Source organism: Drosophila suzukii, assembly GCF_043229965.1.
Source record: "Drosophila suzukii chromosome 2 unlocalized genomic scaffold, CBGP_Dsuzu_IsoJpt1.0 scf_2c, whole genome shotgun sequence".
In the NCBI taxonomy this organism is placed as follows: Eukaryota; Metazoa; Arthropoda; class Insecta; order Diptera; family Drosophilidae; genus Drosophila; species Drosophila suzukii.
In genome coordinates, this window is record NW_027255896.1 from 3406554 (window position 1) to 3420119 (window position 13566).

The window sequence follows — 13566 nt, forward strand, 5'->3', positions numbered from 1 at the left end:
CCCTGTAGGCTCCCACGGCGCTGCTTTTCCGACGACTCGACTTGTTGTAGCTCCCTTGTAGTTTATTTGGTTGACTGACTGTTCACATTGGTATCTTGACTGATCTTGAAGGTTTGACTCCTCGTGATCGACTGATCCAGCTGCCAGCGCTCTGCCGCCTTATATAGGGCCTCCGGGAACCGTGATTTCCCTTTTGCACACGGCCCGCTGAAACTCTCCACTCCGGGTCGAAAGTCCGTAATTCCTGTTTGACCCACTTTTCCTTTACGCACAGCTTCCAACCGAGGTTCTGCCCAATGCTGCCGTCCCGCTGGTTCCCGTGATGCTTGTGGCACGCCTGTGTGCCGCTCCGCTGCCGAGATGTGGCACTTCTTCTCCCGGTCCAAAGTTCACGGCAGAGTCCAAAGTCCGGTGGACTTCCGTTATCCCCTTTTGCACACGGCCCTCTCGCTCTGCCCGTCAAGTCTCCACTCTCTCATTCTCCGCTCCTAAGTCTCCAAACTCTCTTGTTCTCCAATTTTGGTCTCCAAACTCTCTTCTTCTCCAACCTTTGTCTCCAACCTTGGTCTCCAAGCTCTCTTCTTCTCCAACCTTGTCCTCCAAACTCTCTTCCTCTCCAACCTTGGTCTCCAAACTCTCTTCCTCTCCAACAGCTCTTCGCCGCGCCGTTAGTACGCGAATTCGCCGCGTATCTGGTAAGCGGCCGGCCATCTGTCGCTGCTGCTGCTTAGATTTGTGGGGAGTTATTCAACTTCTCACATTCCCCCCTACCTCGGGAAACATTTAAAAACTCGTTCCTACTCTCCTTGCAAATCCTTTTAACGCCAATCCTCCATCTTTTCCGACTGGGCATCGATACCCATCAGCTATCGATAACACAGCGGGGCTCCCCATGATACCCATGAGCTACCGATATCGCTGGGGCGGCGTTGCCACTTGCTCGCTGCGATATTCACCATGAACTTCGTTTCCATTTTGCGTGTGCCGATCGATCGCACTATCATCCAGTGCCAAACGACCGCCTATCGAGGGTCATGGTGATTTCCCTGGGTCATGGTGATTTCGCAACTTTCATAGGAAAATTTTCGAATTTCTTTACTCCTTTCAACCCCAACCTTTCTCTCTCCTTTCATTCTTTCTCGCCCTTCCGTCGTCTTCAGTCGGCTGAGCCTGGCTCCACGCTAGCAACACTCGAGACCGGGTGCGGAGAGGACTTCGCATTTGCCTCGCAGCTGGTAAGTACTGTGGTGTTTGTTTTCTGCTTCCTGCATTAAACCTGTTCGTACCCAAAGGTACTCAACATGACCACACCCAACAAATCAAGCAGTAGCCAAGTTGGGAACAGTACCAGGCGCTCAGTAGCACTCACTGCAGATGAGAAGTGCTTATCACCATGTTATGTGTCTCACTAACTCACCGTCTCACCGACTCAACGGCGCACTGACCCGCCAATGCAGTCAGCATATGTTGCAGTGTCAGTACCAGGCGCTCAGTAGCACCCACTGCGTATGAGAATTGCTGATCAGCATATTATATGTCTCACTAACTCACCTTCTCACCGACTCAACGGTACACTGACGCGCCAATGCAGTCAGCACATGTTGCAGTTTTAGCCGAGTCAACTGCACCATAATCATAATTCCCTGACCTACTTTAGATTATAGCTTATTTCACTAATCATTACACTAAGCTTCCGTGTTCCAAGTAGTATATAAGCAGGTATCAAATGAAGAATAAATCAGTTATCAACACACCTCTTAACTCCGCGGTTCTACTTCCTACATCTGGGAATAGGGCTCGTAATACACTATCTCAACTAGCAGCTAACCACGTTAGCTCAACCTCAGCGCAGCTCAGCATCGCCTGTGGTCCGGCATCGCAGTAACCATCGTTACCATTGCCGCGACGCGATCGTCCTGCCATCATAGCGTCCCCGTGCCAGCGACAAGTGCTCATTACCCCCTTGTCCCGCGGTGTGACCCGGAAGTGTCTACTTCGGTTAGGCACAAACTAAACCCCTTTGCATTTCAGGTTGCTGGAGCCGCCATGTATGCCCCTCTCCGTAGTCAAACTCCACCACGCGATCCTCGAACACGCAGCCCTCGAAAGCACCAGAAATGTAAGCCTTGACGAAGGCACCATCGCTGGGAGTGCGCTTCTTATCGCTGGCCTCCAAAAGATCGTCGCCCTTCCAGCCCGTCTTTAGACGCCCTGTTCTGATCCCTTTGTGTTCTTGTCGTTCTCGTATTTCCTTGCACCTTTATAGTTGCCCTGTAGTATTTCTGCAGATGCCTTGGACTTATCTTATCGAGTTCATGTAGTTATTTCGTAGTATCCTTGGTGAGTCCCTGGAGTTATCCTTGGAGTCACTTCGTATTAGCCTTTTGCCTTCTGTCGGTTAGGTGGCGACCATTGGTCGTTTTCCCGTGTCTCCTAGCTGCTGTCTCTTCACATCTTCTGCATGTTTCCTGCGTTGGTGATGATGACTAGGACTTTGAGAATTTGTTTTATTGCGTAAACACTTCCCGTTCCTTTTCGAGTGCTTCGTACTCATCTGCTCATATCATCTGCGTGTCCAGGTCCGACACGTTGTACGCCCTTAGACAGATCCTTAGACTTGGGGTGCAGTTTTCCTTGATGATCCTTAGGGTCTCTTTCGCAGAATAAGTGGGCTCACCATCGTCTGCATGTCGATCATGTAGTCTTTGAACGACTCGCTGAAGCCCTGCTTCCGTTGCCTGACCTGATCCGCCAGTCTGGTAAAAAAGTCTCTCGGCAGAAACTATGTGTAGAAGCTATCTATAAACTCCGCCCAGGTTTTCCATTGTTTGTTTTTGGCGATGAACCACTTAAAAGCCCTTCCCTTGAGCAATTCCGGCATCGCTCAGGGAATCATTTCTAAGTTCAAGCCGTATGTGTTGGCGGACCATTCCACCTGCTCCAGGAACTCGAACGGTTTTTCCGCACCGTCGAACCTGGACGACCATTCTCGGACCTGTTTAGCGATCCTTGCATAGTCTTACTGACTGGGTCTCGTGATCAGCGCTGCTATTTTCCTCTCTTGGCTTGACTTTCTCCTGTGTGCCTCTTTTTGTAATTTGTCAACGCTCAGGCTTGCCACTAGGTTGTCCCTAGTTAACGTGATGCTTGGGTCGGCTTTGTCGTGGTATGTAGCTTCCAGCTCGGCTCAGATGTCGACGAGTTGTGGGTCATTAACCGTTTTTCAGTAATACTCGGATAATGCCATTCTTATGTCTTCTAATCTGCCGTCCAGGGCTACATTAAACCTCTGTGCGACATTGGCGAAGTCCTCCTTTTCAAGCCGGTAGATCCACTTTTTTCCCATTCGGTTTAAGTTGCTTTCAGTGCTGGGACAATCACGTTGGGCGCCAGAGGTAACGAACTGATTTTTGTGGTCTGCTCGCTACGAGATTCGTGCGGCTAGCTCAGTAGATTGTGTGTTCGTCCCACCAAATTTATATAAACCTTACCTCCCAGTAGCTCAGTGAGAAAGTACAGAATTCACGGGTTTGTAGTGGGTTTATTGCGGAAATGTCTTCGTTGTCTCGGTGCTCCAGTTCTGTAGCTCCCTGAAGATCATTGAAGCTCCCTGAAGATGCTCGCTCGCTGCTCGTTCCTGACGCGCTGATTCGGTGACTGCCTATGACGACACGGACTCGTGAGGGGGTCAGCCGTGCGGCCTTAGGGAAGCGTCACCGTTCTCAGACTAGGATGAACAGATGCTGCGCTCTCCAGATCACTCCTTTTGACACACCGCCGCCTGTCCCTTGCTCTGTCCCGGATGGTCCCACTGAGGTTTCTGCTCAGCCCGCGCGGACAGTCAAGGCTAAACGTCGTCATTCGGCAGTACACGCACCTGAAGAGGTCCTGGCCACCGTTAGTACCACGAAGGATTCTAGAAGAAGTGCGGGAACAGCAGATCCCAGGGTGCGAGCCTTCTTCGAGTTTGAGTTCAGTAGATTTCACAACCTCAAAGGGGTATCCAGTATCGCGGAGCACCACATCGTCATGCGAGACGATAAGCCCATAAAACAGCGGTACTACCCCAAAACACCGCTATGCAAGCCGTCAGTAATCAACAAGTCGACGAGCTGATCCACATAGTGCTCTTATAGTGCTCGGTGGCAAAAAGACTGGCGATATCCGAATGTGCGTGGATTATCGCCAACTTAATGCGCGGTCAATACCCGACGCCTTACCACATTTTGGAGCGATTGCGTAACGCACGGTTTATCTTAACTCTCAATCTCAAAGCCCGATATTGGCAAATCCCAGTTGCCCCCTCTAGTCGTGAGTACACCGCATTCACGGTGCCGAGACAAGGGCTGTTCCACTGAAAGGGTATGCCCTTTGGACTCCACTCTCCTCCAGCCAAGTTTCAAAGGGCTCTCGGCAGCGTCCCGACATGGAACCACACGCGTTCGCTTATTTAGATGATATCATAGTCATCGGTACTACCCTCGAGGAACACTTGGAGAATCTTAGAGAAGTCTTAGAGAAGACTCAACAGAGAGAAATGCAGTTTTTTCCAGCGGAGCATAAAGAGTTTGGGACACGTTATAAGCGAAGCAGGGATACATACTGACCCGGACAAGATCGCAGAAATCCGAGAGCTCAAGCCGCCCTCAAATCTACGGGAACTACGTCGTTGCCTCGGCGTCGCGTCATGGTATAGACGATTCGTGCCAAACTTCGCGACCATCGTGGAACCCATGTCCACGCTCGTCAGGAAAGGCAGGAGGTGGAGTTGGGATGAGGAACAGGATCAGGCTCTCGAGACTTTGAAATCCCGACTTACACTTTCACGTGTCCCGACTTTGCTCAGAGGTTCTCCCTGCAGACTGACGCTAGCGAACACGGATTAGGCGCAGTGTTGGCCCAGACCACCGATGGAGTAGAATTGGTTATAGCCTATGCCAGTCGCCGATTAACCCGGACCGAGGACCCGGACTTGAGCTTCAGCAGCACCAATTCGATGTACGATATCGACGTGGAAAGCTCAACATCATCGTGGATGCATTATCCAGGTAACGACTGGACACGGAACAACAAGTCCAAGTAGAAACGCCAGAATGTCTATGGATCAAGAAAATGACAAGCCTAGTAACCCAGCAACCAGAGAAATTCCCGGACTACCGCATGGAGCGAGACCAACTCTACAGTAGGATGGGAACGGTACCCGAGGAGGAGGACGAAACCCCTAGAAACTATAAGATGGCCGAGAATATCGCCTTTGAGTACTACAGGAATGCCACGACCGTCCGACAGCTGGACATCTAGGGACGCGGAAGACTTGCCAGCGAGTCGCCCGGAAATACTAATGGCCGGGATTATTTCGAGAAGTAACCCAATACGTTCTTCGATGCCTAACTTGCCAGAAGAACAAGGTAAGTTAGCGAAGTCGTGTGTGACAATGGTACAGTTCACAAGCAGGTCTTTCAAGGCGTTCTGTAAGGGCATGGGAATGGAACTCCAACACTCGGCCCCGTATAATCCCCAACAAAACCTTACCGAAAGAGCCAAAAGGACCATTAAAACTATGATAGCGGCGTACCTGGACGGAGCTGAGCAGAATAAGTGGGACGAACTACTACCAGAACTCTCACTGGCCATAAACACGAGCGTCTCCGACACTACGAAGTTCAGTCCTGTCTTCTTAGTACAAAGAAGAGAACCTAGGCTGCCAAACACCTTGTTTGATCAGGTCACTCCGGGTGAAGCCACGGATAACCCGACCCCGGAGAGGAAAGCAGAACGAATGAGAGAATTGTTTCGAGCCGTCAGGAACAACACTGCGCGAGCATCGGCCGAACAGAGCCGCTATTATAAGCTCCGCCGCCGGGAGTGGCGACCCACCGATCCACCGATCCTGGGTACTACAGCGCCGACACATCCTTTCAAAGGTCTCAGAAGGATTAACCGCCAAGCTTGCAGCCAAATACGATGGACCCCCTAAGGTCCACAAGTTCCTCTCCCCAAACCTCCTCCAAGTACAGGTTCCGGGAACTCGACGACGCCGCATCGCCGGCCTCAGCGACTTGAAAGAATACCATCCCGACGACACCGAAGAAGACAACGAACGGGCACATCAGACCTCCGTCACACAATAACAGTGTCGAGACGACTCGAAAACTAACGATCTAAAATCTTTTAAGTAACAGAATTAAGAAGCACATTGTTAACCTTAGACTAACCTATAAACCAATCGCACGACAGGATAGGGAAAAAATAGGCCGCACTATTTAAGAATATTCTAAGTCTCATATGTTTTCAGCACCACGGAAAACAATGTGGACCAGCAGCCCTCTCCAGATCAGGCACCGACTGACGCAGCTTCCGACGGCGAGGAATCCACCCAGCGACAGGAAAACCCTTCGGCACCCTCCACGCATGGACTCCCGGTTGACCCGTGGGACGAACCCAACTCCTCGATTCAGGACGCTCTGAAAAATCTTCGGGTACTACCGAAACCCCACTCCACCAAGAGCGACGGCAGGAGGAGGCGCCCTTCGAGCGATCTACGAGCCCATCTCCGATACTGAATCGAACGGCTCTGAGACCAGGACGACACTGCTCAACACTCCACCCCCGAGCTACGAGTCGGTGTTCGTTCCCGGTCCGTACCCGAGCCCACGAACAATGGCCGCCAACAGCCGACGACGACAAGCGGAAGTCCGCTGCTGTGCAGCCGTGGTCATCGAAATCAGTTCGACATTGGAAGGCGAAAATCCCATCGGTGCGTCTTGCCAAGGCGTAGTCCAGATCCATTCGACGGTCCCAGAACCTCCCGGCAGGCCGCTGCCGCTAGACAGACATCGCCGAAGCGACTACGCCGCCGTCGAATCTTCCGGGCACGACACGATTCATCGTCATCGGACACGTCGCAAGGGTCAACCACACACACGGCCCGACCGTTCCGCCAGGAACAGGCTTCCAACCAAACCTCCCCGGCCCTGGTCAACGGCGTACCCGGGTGGAATATCCACACGCCGGGAGGACTTATTCCAGAGGGACTGCGGACTCATGTGTTGTCTTGCCTGAATCGGCCCCAAAAACGAGACCTTCACCGGTCGAGGAAATCGGAGGCGAAACATACCGCGTCGAAGTTACCAAAAAGGGACGAGTAACCATTACTTTGCGCCCCCACCCGAAGTAAGAAGGGGGTGTGAAGAATCACATTTTTGACATTAATATTATAACTAAAGTAAAAAACCCCCTGAACGGAGGAAATATATATAAATATAATTTACCGGGTACCTATTTGTAAATAGCTTCCTAAGAAAACAATCAGAACCAAAAAGCCGAAACCTAGGTACGGCAACCCCGCAACAAGGCTACCCAACCGATAAAAATCTAGCCGAGACACAGCTCGATCGCAGCAAGAAACTCACCACGATCTAAAAAGGAGGCATTTTGGGAAGTAGAGAATGGGTCACACTGGAAGAGAGGAACCACCCTTCACGCGACGAAGACACGATGCTTTTGCTGAGAAACCGGTAACGACGACGGTCGGAGTTCGCGCCGGTATCAAGTGTCTGCACCAGCCACGCTGCACAGGAGAGGAGCTGCCGGTAACCGAGGATCAAAAGGATTAACACGCGAGCAATTCCATTTAGCAACCTGGCTGGAAGATTCAGGGTGAGAGGAATGAAGGGAATTAGGAAAACAAGTGCGAGTGATCAAGAAAATAACAATAAACAGAAATATGGTTCGACTGTGGAAATTGTAAATACCGGGTGTACCTTGTAGGGAAAAAATTGCGTAGTAATTATAGCTAGTTTTCCCTGCGGCTACGCAGGGCTATTGTTTTAGCTAGTTGTCTGTTCTGGTTAGGTTTCCCTGCCGATACGCAGGGCTATTGTTTTAGCTAGTTGTCTGTTCTGGCTAGTTTTCCCTTCCGATACGCGGGCGTTGTAGTTCTGGCTAGTTTTTTCCTGCGGCTACGCGGGCGATATGGTTTTACCCAGTCAGACCTGTCCATAGGAAAAATGTACATTTTGGGCTGCAGGTTCACATCCCCATTACGGACAAAGTTCATTCGCTTTTATTAAGGCTGTCCAAAATTTTCAGTACTTAAACGTTCGCGACCGCTTTACATAGGAAATTCCTATGGAAAAAGGCCTTAAAACCCCTGAAAAATTTCACGTGGTGCCAACCCCTGAATTTTTCCTATGGAAATTATTGTGGAATCAAGCTCCACATGCCTGACGGTCCGACTGGGTAGTAGTTCTGGACTGTTTTCCCTACGGCTACATGGGCGACATTGTTTTAGCTAGTTTTTCTGTTCTGGCTTGTTTTCCCTGCGGATACCCGAGCGTTTTAGTTCTGGCTAGTTTTCCCTGCGGCTATGCGGGCGAGGTTGCTTTAGGCTAGTTTTCCCTGCGGCTACGCGGGCGATGTTGTGCTGGCTAGTTTTCCCTGCGGCTACGCGGGCGATATTGTTTTAGCTAGTTTTCCCTGCGACTACGCGGGCGATATTGTTTTAGCTAGTTTTCCCTGCGGCTACGCGGGCGTTGTTATTCTGGCTAGTTTTCCTTGCGGCTACGTAGGCGATGTTGTTATAGCTAGTTTTTCCTGCGACTACGTGGGCGTCGTAGTTCTGGACAGTTTTCCCTACGGCTACGTGGTCGATATTGTTTTTAGCTACTTTTCTGTTCTGGCTAGTTTTCCCTGCGGATACGCAGGAGTGCCTAAAACAAATCCCTTTGACCGGTATGTACATCCTCCCTCAATTGTCTCAAAATATTATAAATTTATCTGGGGAAGATCCTGGGTGGACTGAGACGCCGACCCCAGCAAAACGCATTCTTACACCATTCAAAAAGACAGGAGCGTTAGAACAAAAAGACGAAAAGCACTGGCAAGAAACTAATAGGGGTCATAAAGTAGTAAAACATATAAGTAAATTTAAAAAAGGTAAAATGCAAATTCTCCCTCCTCATTCCAGGGAAACTGACAGTACTGATTCTGATAATGAAATTGATCATGATAGTGACATGAACGGAAATACCATTGACAACAGCTCAACAAATTAGCATTACACCCATTACTTCGAACAACGGTTATTTACTTCTGAGCACAGGGACTCTTAATATACCTCTAAAGTATGAACATCATATGATTAAAATAAATCAAACTAAAATATTTGAAACATATAAGGAATTTATAAAATACGAAAACCAATTTAAAAACGTACCAGACATTGCCTTAACATTGAAACAATTAAAACATGAAATCAAGGGAATTACTTCGTCATCGAGACAAAAGCGGGGATTAATGAACTTTTTAGGGACAGCTCACAAATATATATTTGGAACATTAACTGAAGATGATAAAAAAGAGTTGGAAGATAAATTACAAAACTTACAAGAAAAATTAATTGAAAACAAAGAATTAATTGAAATAAGTCAAATCATAAATGAACAATCAAAATATATAAACAGACTCGTAAAAGATCAACAAGAAGAAAAGGCTTTGCACATTTTTAGATATTCCTCAAATATATTCCTGGAATACATTGAAGACTTACAAATAAGTTACAATTAACGGAGCGACAAGAGAAAAGCAGAGCAACAGCAGAAAAACGTGAGAGTAGTTCAAGCGTATTCGAGGAGTGACAGTCAGCCGAGAGAGACGATTTTCAGCAGCAGAGTGACAAGAAAACCGAAGTATAATAATAACCGAGTAACCAAGTGAAAGTATTTCTCATCTTACATTTGGGGGCTCGTCCTAACCTAAAAATTGCAAGTGACGCCATTCCGAGAAGTCTCACAAGAAGTAGAGTTTGACAAACGCCAGACAGTAACGGGTAAGCGAAAAGGAAATAAAGAAAGAACCTTCGAGGATACCAATTTCAAAAGGAAAACAGCCGTATTACACAAGATTAGTGGCTGCAGCAGACAAAACGAATAACATGAGTGAGCCGGCGAAAAGCGTTTGCGAAACAAGTGCAGATGCAAATCCAAAAGAAATTAAAGGAGTGCAAGAACTTTCCGAAATGCAAGAACGCAGAAAGACCTGGTTCAGCTGCTTGCTATTAAGATTGAAGCGGATGACCGAAACAACGGTTGCTCGATTACTGCGAAGATCATTACAGAGTTTGACGGAGAGTCTATACCGAATTGGCTAGCCAATTTTGAGCTGAATGCTGCGACCTACGGTTTAAACATAATACAGATGTATGTACAGGCTCGTGCCAAAATGACGAACACAGCAAAGTTGTTTTTGGATTCTACGTACGTACACGAATACTCAGAAACGCAAGCAGGAATCTTTTCACGAATACCTACTGCAGATGAAAAACATTGCTTCACTCGGCAACATTGATGCATGCTCGGTTATCCGCTATGTTGTGGATGGCCTAAACATGAGGAGCGATTTCAGATACTCTCTCTACAGTTGTAAGGCCTACAAAGAGCTACAGGAGCAGTATGAGGTGTTCGACCTCGTGGCCGACAAGCCGTACAAGCAGAACGTTGGAAAGTGGGCGTCGAACCAGAGGAAGCAGCACGACTTCAACGACAAAAAGAGTCACTGCTTATGTTGTGGGTAAGTAGATCATCACCGCAAGGATTGCAAGTCTGCCGTGAAATGCTTCAGTTGCAACAAAGGGGGGCACATGTCAAGAGATTGTCCTGGGTCAGTTGCTGTCGTCCAAGTCGTACGCAGTGCAAGTCGTTTGAAAAATGTTAGCATCAATCATGTGGAAGGGGAGTGTCTTGTAGATACGGGATCCGATGTGTCTATTCTGCGCAAGTTCATCTTCAACAATATAAAAAATGTTATTTTGGAGAGATGTGCGTCCAAGCTTCGGGGGCTGGGAAAGAAGATTACGTACCCAGTTGGCTACTTTTTGGCTGAGGTTGCAGTAGATCAGGCAATGAAACCACACAAGTTCGTCGTAGTTGAGGATGAGGACATCGAGTATGACGCGCTGCTCGGATTCGATTTCGTCTCGAAGTTTGACTTTTCGCTGTCGGCCGACGGATACAAGCTTTCTTCTCCGCTGGGTGAGAACGCTTGTGTGGAACCAAACCAGATGAGTATTTATAACATAATTAATAATGGTGGTTTTAATCTCCCTGACATTTCTTGGTCCCCTTTTACTGACTCACTTGTCTCTACCCCTTTATCTGTCCATGACTTCGTTGACGGTCTGTTAGAATTATCATTACAGCAAGTTAGCTTTATACGTAATACACTAAACAGACAATTAGATCTTATATTTGTTTAAGATCCGACTGAAGTCACGGTATCTAGAATTGACCCACTAGTTGTGCCAGAAGACCGGTATCATCCCACATTGGAACTTAAAATTTGTCTTCCCTGCGTTGATACCCTTTCTCCTTTACTTTCTCCAACTAAAAGTAGATGCTTTCGTAAATGTGACTTTAGTAAACTCAACAACTTGATTTCACAATATAACTGGACAAATTTATATAATTGCTTGGATATTGAAAGTGCTACGGAACTATTTTATAGTGTCCTAAATTCTTTTTTCTGTGAATGTGTTCCTGACAGTTTTCCTCCTAAGGTAGACAGGCCACCTTGGTTTACCAATCAGTTGCAAAGACTTAGAAACCTAAAAACAAACTTCTATAAAAAGTACAAAAAGTCGGGCAGGCCATCCGATTTTTCAAGATATGTGGTGGCTCGTACTAATTTTAATGTACTTAACAGTCATTGCTATTCCATGTATTTGAACCGATGTAAATTTGAATTTTCAAAGGATTCGAAGCAATTTTATAACTTTGTCAATGCTAGGCGAAAGTCTTCAGCATTGCCATCATCCGTACGATTAAACTCTATTGAGGCATCTACGGATCCCGAAATTGCAGATTTATTTGCTGAACTCTTCAAATTTACTTATAGTTCTGTTTCTTGGTCTAATTCTAGCTACCCTAATCATTTAAACAGGGCAAATTGTATTTTTATACCCGTTACTCGTAGAGTAAAAGGGTATACTAGATTCGTCGGAAAGTATGTAACAGGCAGAAGGAAGCGTTTCCGACCCCATAAAGTATATATATTCTTGATCAGGATCACTAGCCGAGCCGATCTAGCCATGTCCGTCTGTCCGTCTGTCCGTCTGACCGTCTGTCCGTCTGTCCGTCTGTCTGTCCGGATGAACGCTGAGATCTCGGAAAGTATGAGAGCTAGGCTATTAAAATTTGGCGTACAGATTCCTGAGCTTCTTACGCAGCGCAAGTTTGTTTCAGTAGACTGCAACGCCCACTCTAACGCCCACAAACCGCCCAAAACTGTAACTCCTACACTGGACAAGGTCCTTATTTTGATGCTAGACAGAAAATTTTAACTGAAATGTATTGTTCTCATCAATACCTATCGATTGACTTAAAAAAAAGTTTGCCACGCCCATTTAAACGCCCACAAACCGCGAAAACCTGTGACGCCCACAATTTGCATGCTAGATAAAAAATTTTAACTGAAATGTATTGGTGTCGTCAATACCTATCGATTGATCCAAAAATAAATTTGCCACGCCCACTCTAACGCCCATAACGCTTAAATCTGTCTACCGCCGGTAGGTGGCGCATTTTAATTTCGCTTTGCTGCTTGCATATCTCCATTTCCCTTTGAGTAACGGGTATCTGATAGTCGAGGTACTCGACTATAGCGTTCTTCCTTGTTTCTCCTGTAATCACCCAAAGTTCTCTCTTAAGTGATTTAGAAACTATAACGTCAACCTATTCTCCGGGGCCAGATGGACTCCCTGGGTGTGTGCTTAAGTTTTGTGCCCAAACTATTTGTAAACCCATTCTTAAACTTTTTCATTTGTCTATCTCATCATCTGTTTTTCCTACTATCTGGAAAGATTCTTCTATTATTCCACTCCACAAAAAGGGTGCGAAGGTTAATGTTCAGAACTATAGAGGAATCTCCAAATTGTCTGCAATTCCTAAAACATTTGATCGCATTATTACCTCTCGTTTGCAACATTTGTGCTCCTCTTTGATATCTCCGAGTCAACATGGTTTTGCTAAGCGAAGATCGACCACTACTATCCTGCTCGAACTGACATCTTTTTTAATAGATGGATTTAACAAAAAATTGCAGACAGACGTTATATATACAGATTTTAGTAAAGCCCTTGACTCTGTAAACCACTCTCTTCTCTTATCAAATTAGATCAGCTCGGGTTTCCGAATAATCTGTTAACTTGGATTTCAAGTTATTTGAATCGTAGATCTCAGTTTAGGACCTTTGCTGTTTACTCTGTTTATAAATGATCTGCTCTCTATCGTAACTCACTATCGTGTACTAATGTATGCTGATGATGTTAAGCTTTGTTTATCATATAATAATATTGAGTCTGGTTTCTGCTTGCAGTCAGACAATAGATTCCAGGAATGGTGTCAGTACAACCTTTTGATTTTAAACTATCTTAAATGCAACGTTATTACCTTTTTTAGGGGTACGCCAACGTTCATGAGTTACTCTCTTCAGAACATGTCCTTGGACCGAATATACTTAGTAAACGATTTAGGTGTTCTCCTAGATCCTAAACTTAAATTTGACTCCCAT